Source organism: Camelus bactrianus, chromosome 17 (assembly GCF_048773025.1).
Source record: "Camelus bactrianus isolate YW-2024 breed Bactrian camel chromosome 17, ASM4877302v1, whole genome shotgun sequence".
NCBI lineage: Eukaryota > Metazoa > Chordata > Mammalia > Artiodactyla > Camelidae > Camelus > Camelus bactrianus.
The window spans coordinates 60325091-60348213 of record NC_133555.1 but is presented as its reverse complement, the minus strand read 5'-3'; the positions used below and the strand labels follow the sequence as shown (position 1 = coordinate 60348213).

At 42.7% G+C, this 23123-nt stretch overlaps 2 long non-coding RNA genes across 2 annotated transcripts in view; both read right to left on the bottom strand.

Moving 5' to 3' along the window:
• Window positions 1–23123, bottom strand: part of LOC141573815 (uncharacterized) — a 588593-nt gene that overhangs the window by 326341 nt on the left and 239129 nt on the right. The window lies entirely within an intron of this gene.
• LOC141573729 (uncharacterized) lies at window positions 219–1763 on the bottom strand. The gene is made up of 3 exons (XR_012499745.1): window positions 1666–1763; window positions 1454–1548; window positions 219–266 (listed from the first exon to the last, which is right to left on the bottom strand). It is a non-coding gene; the product is annotated as an uncharacterized LOC141573729 (long non-coding RNA).

The following is a 23123-nucleotide window of genomic DNA, read 5'->3' as shown; positions in this document are numbered from 1 at the left end:
CAGCCTGGGCTGCTCAGGAGGCTTTGGCGTTAAAATACTTTCCCCAAACTTCACTGTGATTACTGGGCATACTTATCCCCTAATTCCCAATCCACAGGCAAAGGCAAGAATGATTTTTTCAAAAGGAAAATGCTAGTTCCAGAGATTATTCAATACAAAATGTCCACTGGAACACAAGTGAATAAAATTACTTACTTTGTTTTCCTCTGCCTCCTGAGCCGGAAAGGCGGTGCCATTCCTAACTGGGGTGCCACCCGGCCCTGAAGCTGTGAAGTGAGAGCAGCGCTGAAGGCGGATTCTATCTGACAGATGCCGTGGGGCGAAAGCACGAGCCGAGTCCTTCGTGCCCTCCTACAGGAACTCTAACTCCCGCCCACGCCCCGGGCTCTTCACAGAGGCCGCAGGTCTCCCTTCCACCTCAGTTGACCCCGAGGACGAGGGGAGACTGGACCCCTGTCCCATGACGAGGACACCACAGGGCCTAGATTTAGTTGTTTTCATAGCTAATCACCCTGGATGGGGTCTCAGGGCTCAGATCACTGGCAACCAACCCTTACACAGTGGACTCACAGCACACTTCAGGGCAAATCAGTCTGTATACAGATTATACATTAAAGTAAGAAGGGTATTTTGTAGGAAGAGTATCATCAACCCCTGACTGTGAGCTCCACCTCTTCCTCCTCAGCCTGTTGGTAAACTGTTAAAAGCCTTCTCTCTGACAGCGCATGTCTTGTATAAGTGACCATATGTCACGTAATCATTTATGAAAGAAATAGCCTCAATGACTCATGTTGTAATAATCGGCAAAAGAATGGTGAGTTACATGGAGTAGCTGGTGGGAGACTTTAGAGTTACATGTTAACTCTGGGGGAGTGAGGCTACGTTGTCATGTCACTTACTAACTGGCTACTCTAGGTCACTGTGCAAGCTTTATTATAAGAACGAAGGGACCTGCAAAATTAGTGAAGAAATGCCTGCTGCCTTAAAGCAGATCTTGAATAGAATATTTATCCACCAAGGCAAACGAAGAAAAATGTTTTTCTCGTTATGACATACTGCCTTCATTCTAAAACGTCATCCATGTTATTTTCCTGAAATGAGAAGAAAATTCAGCCTTCAAAACCGTGTCCAGGTGGGAAGAGAGGGCTGACACTCATGTCTTCTAGTGCACAGAAACCAGCCATGCCAGCCACGCCAGGCAACCAAGAGACTGGGGGGCGGCCCGCATTCCCTGGAGGGGCGTAAGCTCCACCGCTCACAGGGGACAGAGCCCTGCTGGCTGGTGACATTTAAAGAAAACAGCATCTTGTCACCCAGCTGTGAACCTGTTCCCCACAGTGAGTGTGTGGTGTGGTGTCCAGGAAACCCGACAACTACCCATGGGGACAAGCAGCCCACTGGGCTGCTCCTGCTGCAGAAATGGAGCTGCCGCACTTCACAGTGCGCTCCTTACCTCTCAGGGGAGGGTGCAGCCTGTACGGTCCTCCTGGAGTGGGATCCTGCCTCATGTATTCCTCTGCCTGCCTCCGTCTGCAGATTGCATCCAATCTTAAAGATAAAGAATGGCTTCAATACAAATTACACCACCAATTCCTCTACTAGGCACAAAACAACCAGTCCTTAAAAATCTCAAAACACCCGTAAAAATGTGTCAAAATTCTGTACCTCTGTTTCAGGTGGGCAACTTCCCTTCTCAGCTCAGAGGAGTTTTCCCTTCTCAGGTCAGAGTTTTCCCTTCTCAGGTCAGAGTTTTCCCTTCTCAATTCAGAGATTTCCCTCTCCAGCTCCTGAGCCCTGAGCTGTGGGAGAAAAACACATCCACGTTCAGTTGTGGCCGACTGTGCACAAAGGGAAGGAAGGAAACAAATTCTTACTGAGCTGTCTTGGGCCTTCTTCTCGGCAAGAGTGACCTGAAAAAGTCAACACATCAAGAAACACCCCATGGCTAGGGGTTCTCAGGGCCACAATAACTGTCTGCATCAGGTGCTGAAGACTCGGTGTGTCAGGAGGAAGGCAGGTTACCTGGTGTCTCCAAATGATCTCTGCTTCCCGCATTTGCCCGTGACATTCTTCAAGTCTTATCCTATGAGTTACAAATTTTTCCATCAGAGAAGACACAATGCTGGGTATGCTGTTAAATAATCTGCCCCAGTCCATGTTATCTGCACTGCACACTCACACACATCATCTCACCGCTCAAGACACACTGCACACGGCTGCAGAAGCACAGCAGGTGCAAAGCTGTCGCTGCAGCCACTCCTTCCGTCACTGTTACTGAACGCCTGCCTGGTTCTGCGCTGACACAACTCCCCCTCCCGTTCTCAGCATTTCCCTCACATGTCCTGTGCTGAGCATCTTTCATCACAAAGCTTGATTCTTCCTTTCCTTACATCCTGACCCTACTTCTTACACCTGGGTCTCCCCAGCATCACGGGAATTTTTATTGGTCCGACTGACGCTACACTAAACTGCTATCCTCAGGGTGAGAACGGTTTATAGCACCTTCAGAAACATCTCTGTGAACCGTCTCTCCTCTCAGTCTGGCCAGCACTGGGACCAGGAAATTCTTAGTATCTTAATACTTTTTAAAGTTAAATGTTTAACTTAACATATGTAAAACTTAACACTTTTCCTCCTGTGTGAAGCCATGTATACAAATGTCTTTTGTTTGGGTCAGTTTATGATATTGTGTCTAAACATTTTAGAAAAGTTTTCAAAAAATCCAACAGGTGTTTTCAGAGCCGCAGGTGCAGAGGAGCTGAACTCACTTGTACCATCTTGTCTCCTCTTCAGCCAATTTTGCCTCCTCCTTTGCTGCCAACAGCTGCTGCTTTCCCACCAGCTCACATCCGTTCATGTCCACCTTCCTGAGAGGGGAAAGAAACTCTGAAATTCTGCCAGTTTCCCTCCCAGAAACTGGAAGGGAAGAATTCCAGGTTCCTTTCGCCCTTCCCCATAAATGCTCAGGCTGATAAATACACAGGAAAGAATTAAAGTACCCCCACTAATAAATATGAAAAAGCTACACTCAGGCCTCTGGCAAGTGTTTGGTATCTGGGCTTCCCTTCAGCGTCCCCACCCCTAATCATTTATGCATAAAGTAAACACACAGGAAAAGCCCACGTGAGGTGTGCTCTGCGCCCCCCCACCAGGCTCAGGTTCCTGTGCCTGGGACAGCACGAGCTCACTGTGTTTCAACGTGGGAATCAGGGTCTGACCAAGTCATCACAACCAAACACATTAGGGTAAAGCAAGCGTTCATGACTTGTTTGATTTCTCCCACAAAGAGCCCAGATTTCAGTCAAAACCTGGAGCAAAACCTGATCCTTTAGGAAATATAAGGAAATGTTTGTTTTTGAAAGCGGGTTAATGGGTGTGATGTCCATGACCTCTCCCTGAGAATGACAGGAAACTCTGGACAAATTATGAAATCCATGATCAAATGTACCAAATTGCTAACAAGCCAGAAAGGGACATGAGGCCAAGATGGAGAAGAAGAAAGCCCAGGACTGGGCCCACCTTCCCCGGGGGTCACCCGGTAACTGCAGAGGAAACCACTGAGATGCAGAGCAGCCCGGCAGCCGGTGCCCCCTACGCACAGGCACCGCAGTCAGGCAGCTGTAGCTCACTGTCCGTCAGCGAAGGTGATCCCTAGAGAGACCCACAGGACTTAGCTGGGATCCACGAGAGCTATATGCCAGAAACAAAGGTGGACAGGAGACACACGGGCCTCACGAAAGCTGGCTGCACTGACTGATCTCAGCTGCTAACCGGGTTAACAGGATGTAGCGCTGCTGGCGCCCTGACCACCTGCCAGCTGTAATGCCCACCTTCTCTGCAGCAAGTTAACCTCACACGAGGCCTCAAATATTCTCTATTTTCTACCCAATGTCTAGAGTTTATTAAAAATGATAGACACATGGCAGGTCATGACACTTTGATGTGGTTGAAACCTAAGGACAATAAAAATGGACCTAGGGGGATCCAGATAATGAAGTGACTAAATCTGGTCCAAGAACCCGCTAAAATCTCAAACTAAATACAAACAAGACTCTGGTAACCAGTTAGAATGAACAGAAGCAGCAGATTACAGAAATCAAGGTCGAAAAATAAATGCACATCTGTACTGATTGAATATGGTAAAGCAAATATGGTGGTAAGTATTCTGAAACGTATTACAATATCCACATAACTCCACACATTCATTCACACATTGTCATAATTAACACGGGAATGTCTTACCCTTCAGTGTCCATAGATCTCTGTCCACTGATTTCATCAAGGACACTTACTTTCTTCACCTGCCTTTGGAAACCGTCTTCCTCACGTTCTTTCAGAGATCCCGATGCAGCATGGTGGTCTTGCATTTTCTTTTTACCCTCTATAAACATAAAACAACTGGCTTTGTGTGTGCACATGTGCACTCAAGAGCTTGGCTGTGCTGGGGAGTGGAGAAAGGAGAGAATTCTGAAGGCAGGAATCCCCTTTTTACCTTCCCAGTGCAAATTCATTGCTATTACAGGCATGTTTCATTTTATTGCCCTCCCTGGTAATGCATATTTTTAAACAATTGAAGATTTGTAACAACCCTGAGTACAGCAATTCCATTGGTGACATTTTTTTCTGGCAGCATTTGCTCATTTCTTATCTCTGTGTCACATTTTTGTAGTTTCTGAAATATTTGGTTTTTTATCATTTTAATTAAAACAGGCATGACATTCCTTTAAGGCAAAGCCTAATCCAGCGGAAGTCCCTAGTTCTCAGCAATTCTATAAACCCTGAGAGAGGTGAAGAGGCTTCAGAATAAAAGTGTGAAGCCAGCAGGGGTTGGCCCATGAAGTTTAAGGCAAGATTCCATCTCCACTGCATACCTGTGCAAGGTAAGGCGGGAAGAGCTGACCCAGAGGCTGCTGCAAGTGCTCCAGGAGATGAAGCTAAGGCAGCTAATGAAGGTGGCTGCACTAAACAACAGGTTTTCAATGCAGAGAACTGCAAGGGGAAGCCACCCAGCACCATCACAGCTGGAGAGAAGTCAGCGCCTGGCATCAAGGCTTCAATGGACAGGCTGATTTTCCCTTTAGCGGCTAACGAAGCCAATATTCATTTAACATTATGAAAATCCTATGTCCCATGAGAATCAAGTGAAATCTACTCTGTGCTCTATAAATAGAACAAAGCCTGAATGACAGCACATCTATTTACAACATGAATATTTTAGCCCATTGTTGAGACCTACTGCTCAGAAAACAAAACAAAACACACAAAAAAATTCTTTCAAAATATTACTGCTCATGGACAATGCATAAGTCATCCAGGAGCTCTGATGGAGATGCATGAGATGAATGCTGTTTCCATGCTTAACACGACATCTATTCTGCAGCCCATGAATCAGGAGTAATTATGACTTTCAAGTCTTATTATTTAAGAAATACATTTTGGAAGGCTTTAGCTGCCATAGACAGTGACACCAATGATGGGTCTGGGCAAATGAATGGAAAATTTTCTGGAAAGGATTCACCATTTTACATGCCATTAAGAACATTCGTGATTCATGGGAAGAAGTCAAAATATCAACATGAACTGGGGTTTGGAAGGAATTGATTCCAATCCTGATGTATGACTTTGAAGGGCTCAAGAATTCAGTGCAGGAAGGAGCTGCAGATGTGCTGAAAATAGCAGGAGAACTAGAGTTACAAGTGGAGCCTGAAGATATGACTGATTGGCTGCAACCTCATGATAAAATGTGCATGAATGAGGAGCTGCTTCTTATGGACAAGCAAAGAAATTGGTTTCTTGAGATGGAATCAACTGGTGAAGATGCTGTGAAGAAGGTTGAAATAACAAAGGACTTAGAAGAGCGTATGAACTTAGCTGATAAATTACCACAGGGTTTGAGAGGACTGACTCCAATTTGGAAAGAATTTCTACTGTGTGTAAAATGTGTCAAATTGCCTGTGACAGAGGACTTGTTCCTGAAAGGAAGAGAGAATACTGTCACAAACTTCATTGTGGTCTTATGTTAAGAAATTGCAAAAGCCACACCAATCTTCAGCAACTGCCACAATGACCAGTCAGCAGCCACCAATGTTAATTCAAGGCCATCCACCAAAATGACTGTAACTCAATAAAAAAAAGTTAAAAAAAAAAACCATCCACCAACAAAAAGATTAAACCTCACTAAAGGCTCCAATGATGGCTAGCAGTTTTTAGTAATAAAGAGTATTTTCATTAAGTTATGAACATTGGGGTTTTTAGACACAGTGGTATTGCTCACTTAATAGACTACAGTATAGTGTAAACTTAACTGTTCTTTGCACTGGAAAACCAAAAAAAAAAAAAACCCAAAAAATAAGTTATTTAACTCTCTTTATTATATTTATTTTATTCTAGGGGTCTAGAACTGAAGCCACAACATCTCCCAGGAATCCTGTATGTAAGGTTTTCTTCCCAACAAGCAACATACCTTCCAGGCTGCAGTCCCTTGTTGTCACAGCTCGCTGCATCGAATCCTCAGATCTGGTCTTCGAAAGACCTGGCTGTAAGATAGATATGAGAAGACATTCAAGAAGTACTGATCCACAGCAATGTGCACATACTTAACATGAGAGGAATCATACGCTTGGAATCAGCTAAGATGGGCCATCTGCTTTCCGTGTGTTACAGCACAATTAAACACTGACACAGTGATGATTGGTTCTCTGAGGTAAGCATCTCTGGGGGTGAGTAACAATCCTTACTCTCTTCTTGATGCTGAGCTGAACGTCCTCTTGCACATGCATTTCTTCAGATTTCACTGTGGCTTCACAGACATGAGATTTATTAAGAGCAATTTCAACTTAAAACATTCTCATTGGTGACTAAATTCCCAAGAAAAATAATTTGAGTAGATATCAACATTTAATCTTCTAAGACATGAGATTGTTGTTCCTTGTGAAAGCTAATGTGTACAGTGGAAATCCTGCTGCAACTGGAGGCATTTACCTCAAATTCCTGAAGTGTTCATTGAAACAGCACCTTTCAAGTTCTCTGGAGATGTTCCTTTTTCCAGTATCTTCACACAGGACAGAAATAAAGTATGTACTAAGATTTCAATGAAAACTCAGGGTGATATGTTTAAAAAGTGTAATTTTTTTTCCAGAAACAAAGTATTTTGTTAACTGCAAAACAAACCATAGAAAATAAATATATTAGCCCTGGTACATGTCCAAAGACTTTGGTGAGCATTCTCTCCAGAAGATATTAAGGCAGTGAAATGATTCTGAACATACAAATTTTATAAAGAAAGGAAATCAAGTGTTATATGTTCCCTTACATATGCTTGAAAGCATCTGAGACTTTCCCTGAATTTCGGTTTGGGGCTGAAGACAGTGCTCCATTTGAGAGTTTACAGCAGACAGGGCCTCTTCTTCAAGTTCTAGCAACGGGCATCCTAGCAGCTCATTCTGACCCTTTGCATCTTGCATTTCCTTCTTCAGCTGGTCCTCTTCCACTGCCAGCCGGCCAATCTCTTCCAGAAAGTCTTGGTTTGTTCTGATGGGCAGTTGCTTCTCTTCAACCCTTTTGGAATCCTGTCCCTTCTCAGCCAGTACCCACAACTACGCCTAAGTTTCCTGTGATGGCAGCTGATACAGGCTGGGCCCAGGACAAATGTCAAGCCCATAAAGAAATGTGGAAAAAAGACCTCCAGGCACAGATTTTTCCTCACCTCCACAGGCTTCCTCCTCCCTGGACAATGGAGGGCACGACTGGACGACAAGAGGAAGCAAGGGTGGGAAACTGCTCATGTCAAAGAGCTCACAAATGAGTGTTGCTGGTGAAATATAAACAAAGTTTACCCAAATTCACATGGAAAATTCTCTGTTTAACATCAACAGGGCAAGGAGCTGTGCACCTAGTCTAGTAACTTCCTTAACCTCTCAGGTATTTCCTGGCATCTTCTGTGTATCTTGGAGGGCAGTGTGAGTGGTGAGAAAACTCTCTAGGTTGTGAAAATAAGACATATTTCCTAGTCTCTGAAATAGAAAAAGTCACAGAGGTTTTAGTCCATGAAATTCTGGGTCATTGTTCACAGGGAATTTCCGCTCCTGGGCTCTCACACTCTGTTGTGGTCAAAAGCAGGAGGAGCAGGTGCACGCAGCTCGCCTAGGGCACAAAAAGCCTCAGAAGCCTGGCTATGGTCAAAGTGGCAGCTCTTACCAGGTGTGGGTTCTTGGCGTTCTGGTCCCTCACTGCCTGCAGCTTAGCTCAAACAATCTGAATGATGTCATTCAAATTTTCATTCACCTTCTCAATGGCTTTCAAGCTCTCATTCAATGAAACATTGAATTAGTAACAATTACTCATTACTTTCATTTCTATTTTCAGAATGTAATCTAACAAGAGGTTCGTACCTTAAACTTCAGTGCTTTCTCAGAGGGCAGCTTCTTTTGCCTGATTGCCTCCTCTAAGCATTTCTTTGCGTTGTTGGTCTATGCAAAAATGTAATGAAGGAAACAGAATTACAAATACTAATTACACTGCTAGCTGAACCTATCTTGTGTGTGACCCCTTCCACTAATACAGAAAGTGGTGCTTTACATCTACAACACTTGCTTTGTTTATTTTTTTACTGATATATAGTCAGTTACAATGTGTCAATTTTCTGGTGTACAGCATGTTTCAGTTACATATATATATACACCTATGTTTGTCTTCACATTCTTTTTCATTATAGATTACAAGATATCAAGTAGAGTTCCCTGTGCTCTACAGAAGAAATTTGTTTTTTGGTTTTTTTTTTTTTTTTTATCTAGGACACTTGCTTTGAACCTAGACCTCTTATGGAACACATGGAACAGGACAGTAGGATGAAGGAAAAGAGAGCCAAATAACTGAACTGCCAGAGTGGGGAGGAACTGAAGGTAAAATCACAAAAAAAAAAAAGCAAAAGGACAAGGATACCTTCTGCACCCAAGCAGATATATTTTCTGCAAGTTCTCTGTTTTCATTCTCCAAATTCTTGCTCTGCTCAGTCATCTGCTTTAAAGTAACTAAAAGGAGATGAAGCAATTTCTCATATTGGCAAGAAAACCCAGTAGAATGGAATTATCATGATTTATTAGCAGTAGAGACATATCTGGCTGGCACTATGAGTATAATTAACCTTTTAGCTTTTCTACTGTGCCTAAAGGAAGCAAATCTTAGTGGCATTCTAAATGTGAGATCATTGAGATTCCTAGTTTAATTTTTTTCAAAGATGCAGAAACACAATAAAAAGTCTTCCCCTAAATTCTCTCCCAGCTATAAGCACCATTCTTAGAAAATTCAATCATTCAAATACTTCTGACATCACCAGAGATGAAAAAGAAAAAACAAGCATCCTGTCCCCTTAACATTCTCTCCTCCAATTACTAAGGTAAGTAAACATGCCCCTGCTTAAAAAAATAGAACCCTTATCCCACGCAGGTTCACCCCACAGCCAGGCACTATCTGCAACACCACAGAAGGCAAGTTCAAAACGTTGCCTGACTGGGCCTGCACTGGCCTCCAGTGTCTTCCTGCTGCCTGGAAGATCGTCTTTCATGAAAACCATGTTGGGGGCCCTGAAGGACAAGGTCGCTGGAATTAAACACTTTGGTACCATGTGGGCTTCCCCACCTAGACACTGGAGGACCTGGATAACACACAGGCCCTAAATGACAAGCTTTTCTATCGCCAGGATGAGAATGTTACCATCACTGCTTCAGGAAAGCAGCACATGTAAAACAGCCAGTCACAGGCGACTCCATGTGTGAAGCTCTAGAACGCAGCCCTCAGAACCAGACTCCTCTCTCAGGCATCTAAGTCCCTCATCTGACCACACAGTGCACACGCGTCTTCTGTCTGCCCAGTGGTGATGCTCTGATGCTGAGATCCCTCTTCTCAGCACCAGCCCTTCTGCATCAACTGTCACCAACAGCAGCCCTTGAGGGCCTACTGAGTGCCGGGCAGCCACCCTGCCCATCACGCACAGCCCCACTCGGTCAGCAGAGTGTGAAGCCTGCATAGAAAGCATCATCCTCAGGCTGAATCACTTCCATTAAGTCCCCACTGCCATGAATGGCTCCTTTCACTTATGAGTCACAGCCCATGGATGCCCCTCTGCTGTGACACACACCGCCTGGCTACATCTGCATCCCTCCCTCAGCCTGGAGAGTCCTGACAGGCTCAAGTAGTGTTTCAGCATCTTTACTTTTCACCAAGAGCCAGCTCATATTAGGGACACACTCCGAACATTAGACTCTTCTCATCACCTGCTTCCTCAAGTTTGCTATGCAAAATTAAACTCAACCTAGTCTCCCTACTCCTGTGACCCTCCTGGCCTCTTAGCTCAATAGATGTCAACTTCCTCTATGATGTCATTTAGACACCATTGCAGGAGTAAAATTTTCAAGAGTTGAGAAGTCAGTTAGACATCAGAAGTCATTGTGTTTACTCTTAGTTGAATTAAAATCCACATCAAATCCTGGTATTGAGAAAATATTACAAAGGAAACTAAACCCTAATACCTTACCTTGACACACTGGAGGCTTTACCTAGGAGAGGAAGAAACATTAAATTTGAAGTCAAAACATATAATTAGTAAATCTATAATTTCTAATAAACTATCAAAACAGTAATCCATTGAAATCACAATTATCTCTTTGGTTCAGCATAACAATTAATATGATTAAAAATCAGGAAAAATCAGAATTTCCTACTTAAGGCATGGTCTTTCACTCACCATTTCTGATAGCACAATGGTAAATAACTTATTTTAGAACAAAAGATCTGCTTACATTCTATTAAATAAACATCACTCTATTCAATTTTCATAATGCATATTCATATTTAACAACACTGAACTATATTATTTTCATGATATGTTGTTGTAATGCATCATTTATCTAATTTTTTTTTGTCAAACCAAACATCCACACTTAAGTCCAGAACCTGGATAGTTGTGTAACCTTCAAAAGGGAGAGAGAGACAGAGAGGAGAAAACTAAAAGAAAAATAAAGGCAAAATCTTTATACTAAGATTAAGATGCACCCCTTTCATTCAATGAAAGGTTTTCTGAAATCTTATACAGAGTTGACTGTTGAATTGATAAGCAATTGTAACATATGAGGTCGTAAGATTTGTCAAGACCACTAAAAACAAACGGACATCAAATGAGACATCAGATGAGAATGAAAGTGAGTAATGGCTGTAGTAAAAGCACACACAGCAGCAGGATGGACAGCGAACATTTTCAAGAAGCGAATGTGCTTCTTGACTCAGATACAAGTCATCGTATGAGGAGTAATAGTTCAGTAAAACCCAGGCAGGACTCCACTGTAATACCATGTAAAGACACATTTCCCTGACCCTTAACACATATTTCTTCATTCAAAACTTTAAGTGATGATCAGAGACTGAGGCCAGCCCCTAACCTTGCCAAGATATTGGAGAATCATCACAGTGTCAAAGATCCAGTGGCAATAATGTGGCAATAGAAGAATGCATCCACGGAGGGCAAACAGAAAACCACAGATGTTCCCTTAACTTCACACTTGCTCAGGAACACTGAGCTTCCCAGTCCCCTGTCACCCAACACACAGGCAGGGGCAGGTGGAGAGATAGATGGGCTCGCCAAATACTTAACCTTCCTGTTTTGTTATTGAAGAGAAGAGTTTATAAATTGCCATTGTCTCATTGAGAATATACTGTTGTCTTGCTCAATGAGTTCTTACTATAAAGATTTTGCAACAAATTTCCATTTCAAAACTAATTTGTGTTCAAGTTAGTAATCTAAAAGGAAACAAAGAAAAGACTCCTGGATTCTGGCCCAGGCAGGCAAATAAAATGTCCAGTGACTATAAAAATTCCTATTAGGTGTGATTAAAAGGACATTGTCAGGTACTTTAGTAATACTCACAGCAAGGACGGTCCTCCAGATGAACAAGAGAAAAATAGAAACTCCCCAGGAGGCAGCAAGAAGAATAAGCTTCCACAGAAGTTCATAAACATCAGACGCAGGATGGAAAAGGAGAATCAGAGTGTCGAGGATCTGAAAAGATATTAGATATAATGAGGAACCTCAAAGACACTCCCAGTGTATATGTCACAGAGAATCATCTTTAGAAACCCTCAACCACATCCTCAGATAGCTCCACAGAGAGGCGAGAAGGGACACTTGAGTTCAAAGGAGTTCTTGGGAGTGTGGGCATGTTTACTGCCTTGATTTGGTAATAGTTTCACTGCTGCACACATACGTCAAATACCTGATACACAAAATGTTAGAGATTTGACTTTGCTGACAGGCACATTGCAAATATTTTTAAAATAGTTTACAGAACTTAACTTATGAATGTAGAAGCCAACTTGAAATTGAAAATAAGCAAACACAAACCTACAGGGCATGGGACGCCTCCATCTTCTATTGTATGTTCATGAAGTACCTGGACAAACCCCTATGAAATGTCTCCAAAAATACACCCAACATGTATGGGGAAAGAGCAATGAAGGTATGTGTTAAAATACAGAGAGATGTACAGAGATGTATTTCTACATTTATAGACTGGACATGAGTGAGAAAGCAGACCAGCTCTTAGAATAATGTCAAAATTACTATTCCAGCAAAAATTAATGATATATTTTAGCCCAACTATCTAAAAACCATGGAGGTTTTCTTCAATATTCACTTTGGTTCTGAACCAGAGCATGTAATGTCAGACTTCTGAAATAAATAGGGATTTGTATAATAGAGTTTTAATCATATTATACAAGATTACTCAAAGAATGAAGTTACATAAAAAGAGAACTCAAAATAATCAGTACAAATAATTTACATGCATATATCACAGTACTGCACCTACGTCCATTAACAGCCACCAAGAAAATTAATTTGTATTTCTGGAATGTACAGTCACCAAAACAAAAGCCAAACACATAGTTTTGTAAAAACTAGATTTATAAGTATTATAGGAGGGAATAAATGCACAATGTAATTTGTACTTTATCTAGACACCAAGTTTCAGTCTTGTGTAAATAAAACCCCTCTAGAAAGCAGCCTCTGAAGTCAGTAACACTGTCATTGTCAGCTCTCACAGTTGGGGTCAGTAAAATGTGTGCTGGTGGAAAACATGCACTGTCTTTGCATAGCTGCCATCTGAGAGAGCAGTGGATCTCAGCACAAAGGAGAGACATGCAGATAAAAGGCACAAAAACAAACACCATCTAGTCGCTAACTGGTAAAACCCCCTCCAACATGGGCATGCTTGTTACACACGGCAATGTCTGAGTGCTGACGTCAGCAGCTGCCTCCTACCTAAAGTCTATCCATCAGGGCCGATGGACTCAGGTTCTGTCAGCGGCCATGAGCAACGGTGGAGAAGGACAAGTTAGTTTATCCAAATGCTCAAAGATGTGGTAGGGAAAGAGGGCTGACTAACCTGTGAGAATCCCAACAAAGATGACCTAGAAACACCCTCCTTAGTAGGCTCAAAAGAAACAGAACAGACTCTTCTTTGGGTGGAGTGTTCATGTGGCATTGATTCTGCTTCAGTGCAAAGATTGTTCCTGACACTCGGTTTTTCCAGGTCCGTAAGAATCTGGTGGAAGCCTATCAGAACAAACCACTTAAATCCATGAGGTGTTCTCAGTCTTTCTTTTTTAGGGTGTGGAGGTGATTTATCCTGACACAGTAAAAATTTCACAGCATGTATCTGAATTTTCTTTATATTTAGACAATTCTAAAGACATGAAGGACACTTTCTGCTTTGGGGAAATCAACATTCTTCACAAGGACACGTCACTAAAAAAAAAGACAACTCGTCCACCTCCTGGTCACATCCCTCCTGAGCATTTCCTCATTGTAAACATCACAGCAGGTTGCAGCCACTGATTTTCACATCAGCTCGGCTCTCAGGGCTCCCCCACCAACCTAGCTGGACACAGAGTCCCTGGGGGCAGCCTCCAAGATAAAAAGGAAAGGGATAACTAAGAATTTGCTAGAAGTCCAATAAAAATAAAAGCAAAAATAAACAAATGGGACCTAATTAAACTTGGAAGCTTTTGCATAGCAATGGAAACCATAAGCAAAACAAAAAGACAACCTACAGAATGGGAGAAAATTTTTGCAAAACATGAAACTGACAAGGGCTTAATCGCCAGAATATAGAAACAAATCATACAACTAAATAAGAAAAAAAAAAAAAAAACTCAATCCAAAAATGGGCAGAAGACCTAAACAAGCAATTGTCCAGTGAAGACATACAAATGGCTAACAGGCACATGAAAAAGTGCTCATTATCACTGATTATCAGAGAATTGCAAATCAAAACTACAATGAGGTATCACCTCACACAAGTCAGAATGGCCATCATTCAAAAGTCCACAAAATACAAATGTTGGAGAGGCTGTGGAGAAAAGGGAACTCTCTTACACCGCTGGTGGGAATGCAGGTTGGTGCAGCCACTGTGCAAAAGTTTGTAGATTCCTCAAAAGACTAAGAATAGACTTACCATATGACCTAATAATCCCACTCCTGGGCATATGTCCAGAAGGAACCCTACTTCAAAAAGACACCTGCACCCCAATGTTCATAGCAGCACTATTTACAATAGCCAAGACATGGAAACAGCCTAAATGTCCATCAACAGATGACTGGATAAAGAAGAGTTGGTATATTTATACAATGAAATACTATTTGGCCATAAAAAACCAATATGCCATTTGCAGCAACATGGATGTCCCTAGAGAATGTCATTCTAAGTGAAGTAAGCCAAAAAAGAAAGAAAAATACCATATGAGTTTGCTCACATGTGGAATCCAAAAAATAAATAAATAAAAAAGAGCATAAATACAAAACAGAAACAGACTCACAGACATAGAATACAAACTTGCTGTTGCCAAGGGGCTGAGGGGTGGGAAGGGACATTTTGGGAGTTTGAAATTTGTAGATACTGACAGGCATATGCAGAATAGATAATCAAGATTATACTGTATATCACAGGGAAATATATAAAAGATCTTATGCTAGTTCACAGAGAAAAAATTCTGAAAATGAAAATATGTATGTTCATATATAACTGAAAAACTGTGCTCTACACTAGAATTTGACACACTATTGTAAAATGACTATAACTCAATAAAAATGTAAAAAAAAAAAGAAGCTGTGGTATATTTTACACAATGGACTACTACTCAGCCATAAAAATGATAAAATGATGCCATTTGCAGCAACAGGGAATGGATGGACCTGGAGAATGTCATTCTAAGTGAAGTAGTCATAAAGGAAAAGAAAAATACCATATGATATCACTTATATTTGGAATCAAAAAAAAAGACAAACTTATTTACAAAACAGAAACAGACTTACAGCATAGAAAACAAACTTATGGTTACCAGAGGGAAAGGGAGTGGGAAGGGAAAAATTGGAAGTTTGAGATTCATGAATACTAATCTCTATAAAGTAGACAACAACTAGTTTACACTGTACAGCACAGGGAACTCTATTTAATGTCTTGTAGTAATTTATGGTTAAAAAAAGAATATGAAAATGAATATATGTATTTTCCTATATGACTGAAGCATTCTGTTGTACATGAGAAATGGACAACATGGTAAACTGACTATACTTCAATAAAAATATTTTAAAATTTATAGGGCTATTGAATATTTTTGTTACATTAAAATTTCTGAAAAGAATACACTTCAAAGTAAAAACAAAGTTGCTGTAAGTTAACAAACCAGAAAGCACAGAGCAGAGATGACATTTCCCTGTTTAACAGACCAGCACCAACCCAGTGCTGAGACCCCACTGCTCCCAGGACTGCCAGACGTCACCACCAGGAAGGGTGCACACACAGGAGAGCACACCACACAGGGACAGAACCGGAACACGCACAACTTGAAGCAGGATCCTGACAAGCTTTCAGGGAGCCAGTCTCACTATGACTTCTAGTAAATAGGAGTTTCTCGCTTTTTAAAAAACTGCTTTACTGAGATATAATTCACCCACTCCCCCATTTTAGGCATACAACTCAATGGTTTTTAGGATGTTCACACTTCCTTCTTTGATGCAATAAAGTAACTAATTCAGGTTTCATTCTGTCAACCTGCTGTTTGGTCCAAGAGGTCCTGATAGGACTCAGATCTTGAGGATGCTGGTGGCCAGAGCCGCTCTAGGCTGGTCAAGAAACCTATCCTGAGAGCCTCGGGCTTCACCAACGATGCGTTCCCATCAAGGACCCTATGAGAAAGTATCTATTTAACCACAGTGTGAAAGAGCCCAGGAAAAAGGAGGACACCTGATGCCCGATGTTTACTCACAGTTGTATATTCATATCCAGTACACCCCAGCACGTGGGACCAGAACATCCCCATCACCTACATTTCCTGGTCCTCTCAGGTGGGGAGGGGGCAGGGGAGGGGAGGGGAGGGTTGGGGAGGGGTGGAGAGGGAGTGTGACAGGAAGAGGGGTTGGGCACTTGGGAGGAGAAGGGGGTCACAGAAAGGATGAGGGCCAATCAAGCTCTTGAGGGGAGGAAGGAAGGTTCAGTCAGGTCAGGAGGTCAGCAGGTCAGGAAAACAAACAACAGGCAAGCGGGCTCTCAGGAGCAGCTGGAGGGGACCAGACGCCTCCCTCCAAGCCTTCTCCTGTCTGAACGCTGCCTTAGCAACGCCCCATGCTTTATGACCTCTCTCGGCCAATCACCTGCCTTTGCCCCTGGCACCTCACAGTGGACATTCTGGGTGACGTCACTTTTACAATGTGCCCCGCCTAACTGATCCCCCACCACCAACTGCCATCTAACCCTGGGTCCTCTCTGCAAACTTTTCTGACCTTATGCTTTCTGGTCCTGCCCAACTGATGTCCCCTGCCCCCTACTTCGTGGGTGCTCCCTCCTTCTTTTCCAAATTCCCAGGATTTCCCTTGGGCAGTGGCTGAAAAACATATTAGGTAGACAATGACAGAACCAGGAGGAATCAAATATACAGGCAGGGTGGGAGGTCCTCTCTCCCCTTCGCTCAGCACTGCACACAAAATGCAGAGAGAACGTCCACAAGATGGAGATCTTAACAGCACACCATCTTAATCACATCGCCACACCCATGTGGCTGTCCTTATCTGTAGTACACCTGTAGGTGACACATTAATTTTAAGTACGTATGTCACATGCATAAAAATAAGCCCTATGGTTTTTGCCAAAAATATATAAAACTATAAAAAATAATTATATATTGTCACACCCCCTACACTGCCCTTGGGTGATTCACTTACACCCAGGTTCAAGGAGGCAGAAACTACCTGGGTGGGGCAGAAGCAAAGTTGTGCTTTGGGGCAGTACTGGCTGTGAGGGGGCCTGAGAAACCCTTTTGGGGCGGTGGGAAGACTTGGTGTCTAGATATGGGGGGTGGTTGTGTTCACTCAATCAAGAAATACAGAGCACATGGGGCCTGCCAGTCTCAGGAGTCGGAGAGACCCTCCTGCCCTGTGGGGAGTTGACCCTGACTGCTCACAGGCCCAGTGGGGCTGTGTTTCCAACCGCACTGCTGGGCCTTCCTGGTCCCACAGCCGGGCTTCAGGCCCTGTGCTGGCTCCAGGATCCCCTGGCCTGGAGGGACTGAGTCCCATCCAGGGTGAGCAGGCTTCAGGGATCCTGGGCCTCCTCCTACTGTCAATCATAATTCCTTCCAACCCTCAGGAATCGTGACCCACTGTAAATCACCAATTAGCATCAGGTCAAAGGTATTGAGGTCTCACACTAAGCAATAAACTGTGCAAACTTACCAAATTCAAAGTGCAGTGTTCCAACTACACAACACTCTCAATAACCCATTTTATGGATGAGAAGACAGAGGGGGTGTGAATCACCTTAGGGTCTCGGGGCGGCGAGTGCTGTAACTTTACCCTGAACTAAGATCTACCTTGGGAAGCGATTCCACCTGGAGCCCATCCTGTGACCTACTCACTGAGGTTCTGAGGAAGACCGTTGTCTTTTCCTTGGGAAATTCCTCTTGCAATGACATTAAGTCATGCATCAGTCAGGACAAACGGTGAGGATGTGTTCATGAGGGATCCTGACTCTTAATGACAAGTCAACTTTGTCTCAGGAAATGGGTCTTCTATTACCATTAATTCGGGCACCAAGGTAAATAAGAGTAACAACATAAAATCCATCATACCTATAAGTACTTTTAATTTAAAATATAAATAACTTTATGAACTATAAATGGATGAATTGCATTGGTCCATGACAAACAGGACATTATGTACATTCATTACAAAGAAGTGCTGTCATGGGTGGGGATGTGGTGACAAGAGCAGGGTCATTTTTAGCAGGGAAGGATGTCCTACAGCTCTCAGTACAGGGTGGGTAAGTTCACAGTGCTTCTCCCCACGACCAAACTCTCACCACACACACACACACACAGGCAAATGTACATAGATCCTAAAATGACCATCTACCTTCTGATCAGAAAAAAGATAAAGATATGTGCTCACATCACCTAACAACACACTGACCACACACACAGTTCCCATAATAACTTCTTAATACTTCAGTTCTATGAGCCTCTGAAGTTCCCCTCACTTGCACTCACCATCATCTAACAGAAAGAAGTCATAAAAAATTCTTCAAGTTTGATTCATTACAGTTCCTCTAAGAACTTATATTATTGCAAGTGTCAGAAGAATATAAAATTCAATTTCAGATGGAGTTTTTGGCTCAGTAGTTTTCATGGTTAAAAGTTTCCACTGACTACACAAAATTATTGGCTCTACTTTTCTCGTTCTGTGCTTCCTGTCCCAACTAAAATTTCCCTATACATCTCGTTATTTTGGATTTCAGTCAGTGGCCTGATAGTGCATTTTGTAGATAGTTTGATTGTTCCTACAGATCGCTATCTATTGATTTGCATTTTATTCTTTTAGTATTAAATAGAACAAATGACTTCCAGTCTACAGCTTTTCCTGTAACTGGAGAAACAATAAAGCTTATACCAACGTCACTCACCACTACGCTACCAGACTCACAGCTTGTCCCGACCGCACTCTGACCTCCTCTAGTCAGTGTCCAGAAAAATCAAGCCCACACACGTGTGGATGTGACTCTATAGGGCCAGCATGACTACCTTCTCCATTTACTTACTCTCTGTCGTCACTACTTTCCTATATTTGACCTAGAAGTTGCCCTCCTCCTACCCCTACCCTGAGCATTTCAGAAGAGTAACCTAAAAACTAAACTCTTCATGGCACAAACTGTAATCACATTACTAGTAGCCATAAAGTTAGCCTATGAATGAATTTAAAAGGATTAGAATGAATGTATGATAATTACTTTAAACAAAAACATTTTGACTAATAAAACTGTAATTAACTTCATAATTATCAAATGGCATTAGTCTATTTTACTATCCTTTTTGCATTTACAGTACCCTATATGGATACTAATATATAAATCACACTTAACATCCCCAATTACTATGCTTAGATGGCACAATATCATCATTTTTCATTACAGCCGCTGTCACCACCCTCAGCACCCATTCTACGTGAGCTGGCATAACACCTGCCATCAGTGCTCCCCGCCTGTGTGGCCGCACCGGGACCGTCACTAACAGCTGTGGGATCCAGCGCCTGCGGTACTGATTGTGTACAAAATCTTAATCTTCCTCAAGGCTAAAACTCATTATTCCAAACATTATAGTAATACAATTAACACGATTACCAAAATTATATCCTCTGAATTAACACTAAACCTTATGGCCTATTAACCAGCCTTATCAGCTTATTGCTCCTGAATCAACTGACACAGCCTCCACTTTTCACTAGCCTCCTTTCTGTTAGTGCCTCCACTTGCATCAACAATATCTCTTCTTCCACCAGCATACACAGCCAGCCGATTTCATCCATCCCAGCAATCATTAACCCCCAAAACTGTGTCATCACAAGTACCCTTACTACAAACATCCTTAGACTTTCACACTTCACAACTGACCACATTCTATAGTTTAATCAAAACAACATTAGTCAAAACCCTAATTATTTACTATCCACTGAGAAAATCAGACAAGATGATTAAATTCAGGACTCTGTTTCTTACTGTATGTACTCCTTGGATCATTTTCACTTGTCACTGCATTAATTTTTACCCAGAATCTTGTAGGTTCCTTACATTTTATAATAACTCAACACTAAACTCAGGCAGCATCCATTTCTTAATCTGGTGTTTCCCTATGACTGGCATGAGTAAGAGCATTTAGAGTAAGCAAACTCCTTTAGGACCTGCTCCTTTGGTTCCCAAGGGCTTACCTGGAGTTTGCATTCCTTTACCCAGAGCACCTGCAGTCATGCTGCTCACACGAGGCAGCTGGGGCACATCACACATTATAATATTCAATCCCTTGGAAAACCAGATGGCATATCCTGTCTTTATACTATCTTTACAAAGAATGATCATAACGAGCCCCATCTGTCTGTGCCAGGCAGATGTACAGCCACTCCTGCAGGGCTCCCCACCAGCCACAGACAGTAGGAGCTGTGGGCATCCGTGCTCAGACAGCATGATGTCACAGAGGTGCTCCAGCCCTGACAACAACCCACGCCTTACGTCCTGGTCTGAAGCACGTGTCAGGCACCCAGGCACGCGGTTCAGCACCGGGACGAGGAGTCCCCTCAGCTGGAGTGAAAACCAGCGAGCTTGCTGGGGCGCTGTAATATGCGGAGCCACTGCTCTTGAACAGCCTGTGCAGAGACCCGCTGACTCCCCATCACAGCAGGGACACAGCAGGCTGAACACTGCCTGGGGCTCCGGCTGGCTGGCAGGGGTGGCTCAGGGGGACCCCCGGACTCCCCCAGGCTCCTGCTCCCTCCCTCCATGTTCCGGTGCTGCTCCCCACTCAGGTGGAGGCCTCCACTGCCAGTGAGAGTGCACACCGTGGGAGAAAGTGGCACTGGCCTGTGTGTGGCCCTGCCTCTGAAAAGACGGCCGGCAGTCACAGCCAGCTAGTGTCCCCGCACACACTCTGCAGGGAACAGCACCAGCACCAGGGCAGGGCCTGCCATCACCAGAACTCACTTTCCTGTGCACGCCTGACGGGGTGGGGCCAGCTCAGTGGTGAGGCCCCAATTTCTCTGGCCCCAATCCACCCTCTAGCCAAGGTGTGCACACTGGGGAAAAAGTAAAACCAGTACAGAAGTGCTGCTGCAAGCCCTCAGGCCTCAGCCACATCCCAAACCAGAGACTGCCACCACACCCAGGAGAACCCCACTTCCACAGAGATCCTGCTCCAGGCCCACAGGACCCCATGCCACCCCTGATAGGGCTGGAACAGTCACTGAGCAGAGGAGAAGCCTCTGCTTCAACCTGGAACTGGCTCCAGCCCCTCTGACTCCAGCCCTGCCGCCCCATTGCAGCGGCTGCCAGCACGTCCTGGGGCAAGAGGGCAGCCCAGGATCACTTCAGGTCCAGCTGTTCCCAACAAACCCACTGGGCACAGAAGACTGCACAGGAATGCTCTCATGCAAGGACACCTTTCATTCTGGGGCAGGCAACTGTTTCACCTAATTTCACAGAAATAAAGAAACTTAAAATGAGAAGACACAAGAACACATTTTAAATGAAAGAATAACAAAATAACCATAATGAAAAGAAATAAATACTTTACCTAACAAAGAGGTCAAAGCAATAGCAACAAGAATGATAACTGAACTGGGAAAAAGAAGAGATGAGCACCGGGAGAACTGTCAAAAGAACTAGAAAATATAAAAAATACCAATCAGAGCAGAACTGCAAGTTGCACAGAAGATTAGGCAATGCAGATGATCCATTAGCAATCCGGAAGACAGAATGAAAAACACCCAATCAAAAAAGCAAGAAGAAAAGGCCTGCTACATGAGTTTAAAGCACTTCCGAGACAGCAGCAAGCATAGTAACACTCACATGACAGGAGTCCCTGCAGGGAGAGAGAAAAAGGCTGAGAAAACATTGGATAAAATTAAGGCTGAAAACTTCCCTAATCTGAAGAAAGAAACGAGTATCAAGGCATAGGAATCAGAGAGTCTCAAACAGGATCAGCTGAGACAGACTCACATCAAGACATACCATCATTCAAAAAGCAAAATTTAAAGACAATGCTAGAATTCTAAAGGCAGCAAGAAAAAAGGAAAGTGTCACAGAAAAGGAAATCCCTCATGAGTCTATCAGCTGTCTTTACTGCACATATTTTTTAAATTTACATGTATGTACTGTTCATTGTCTCTAAGACTGTTTAGAGCTTTAGCTTTTTAAACTTATGTAGTTATTAAAGGAATAAAACCAAACACAATAAAAATTCAAAAAGATACACGCATCCCACTATTAACAGCAACACTATTTACAATTGCCAAGACATGAAAGCATCCCAAGTACATATCAACAGATGAATGGATAAAGGAGATTCACCATATGTAGGTAATGGAATACAATTCACCCATAAGAGAGAAGTGTATTTTTCCTTTTTTGGCCTTCATTCATTTTTAACTTCAAAACCCAGAATTTTAGAACTGGCATAAACATTTCCATTGCATCAAAACCAACAAAATACCTAGAAATAAACTTAACCAAGGAGGTTACGTGTATTCTGAAAACTGTAAAACACTGATGAAGGAAATTGAGGATGATACAAAGAAATGGAAATATATCTTATGCTCTTGGGTTGGAAGCAACAACATTATCAAAATGGCCATCTACCCAAAGAAATCTACAGATCCAATGTAACCCATGTCAACACTCATGGCATTTTTCTTTTTCTTTTTTTTAGCTTTTTTTATTGATTTATAATCATTTTACAATGTGTCAAATTCCAGTGTTCAGCACAATTTTTCTGTCATTCATCGACATATACACACTCATTGTCACATTTTTTTCTCTGTGAGTTATCATAACATTTTGTGTATATTTCCCTGTGCTATACAGTGTAATCTTGTTAATCTATTCTACAATTTTGAAATCCCAGGCTATCCCTTCCCACCCTCCACCCCCCGGTAACCACAAGTCTGTATTCTCTGTCTGAGTCTAATTCGGTCCTTTATTTACTCTTTGTTTTTGTTTGTTTGTTTTTGTTTTTGTTTTTTAGATTCCACATATGAGCGATCT